Below are 822 nucleotides of genomic sequence, written 5' to 3' on the forward strand. Positions count from 1 at the left end.
TATAAGGGCTGCTGGGCAGTACAGGTATATTGAATTGACAGGCTCTGGATTGTCAAAAACCAGATAGGAAGGAACAGATAGAGCATTACTTTTTGCTTAACTTTGCTAGAACTGGATGAGGACCAAATGGAATCCCCGGAAACAGAACTATCAATTATGTTAGCAAGTGGAAGCTTTTTTAGGGGGAAAGAGTAGAGGGCTGACACTGAATCAGTTTGACACCAAAGAGTAAAGGAGTAAAGGAGTGGGGTAAAGGAGGGGGAGACCTATTAGCATGTAATCGAGGGATGGTGAAGGCTATGAATGAGAAGACCTGGACCTAGTGTATTAATGAATGTTAAATGTATGGTTATGAACTGTTTTCTAATAAAAAAAAAAATCTGTTCTTATCAGTTTAATATCTGATACGTCCCCCAACGGGGGACCACATATTAAACGGATTTTTGGAACAGGGAGCCGGGTCGGTAGCTTGCTCCGTCCTCTCCACGCATCGGCCCGGTATTGCAGCGCCTCCAGGAACGGTGCACTACCTTCTCATCAATTTCCCTATGGGATTAATAAAATATTATCTATCTATACTGACACCATGCATTTGCACACATCCTCTGAGTGGAGTGTATATTAGTAACGTGGTGGTGATGGACAGGGATAACAAAATGGAGGATTGGAGAGAGAGCAGCAGGGGCTGGAGGTACAGTGGATTGGACACTGGACCAGAAAAGTAGAAAAAAGGGGAAGGGAAAGGATGGAGATAACATGATTAGAAGAAGAAAAAATGGAAGCCAAAATAATAATAAGAAGAATTGCTTACACTTATATAGC

General features: G+C 42.2%; 1 non-coding gene across 1 annotated transcript; it reads left to right on the forward strand.

Annotated features, from left to right (window-relative positions):
- The first annotated feature begins 345 nt into the window (after positions 1 to 345).
- LOC148678712 (U2 spliceosomal RNA) lies at positions 346 to 532 on the forward strand. Its single transcript, XR_015940275.1, has one exon. It is a non-coding gene; the product is annotated as a U2 spliceosomal RNA (small nuclear RNA).
- Positions 533 to 822: the final 290 nt, after the last annotated feature.

This window comes from Lepisosteus platostomus, chromosome 1, assembly GCF_059453375.1.
Source record: "Lepisosteus platostomus isolate fLepPlt1 chromosome 1, fLepPlt1.hap1, whole genome shotgun sequence".
In the NCBI taxonomy this organism is placed as follows: domain Eukaryota; kingdom Metazoa; phylum Chordata; class Actinopteri; order Semionotiformes; family Lepisosteidae; genus Lepisosteus; species Lepisosteus platostomus.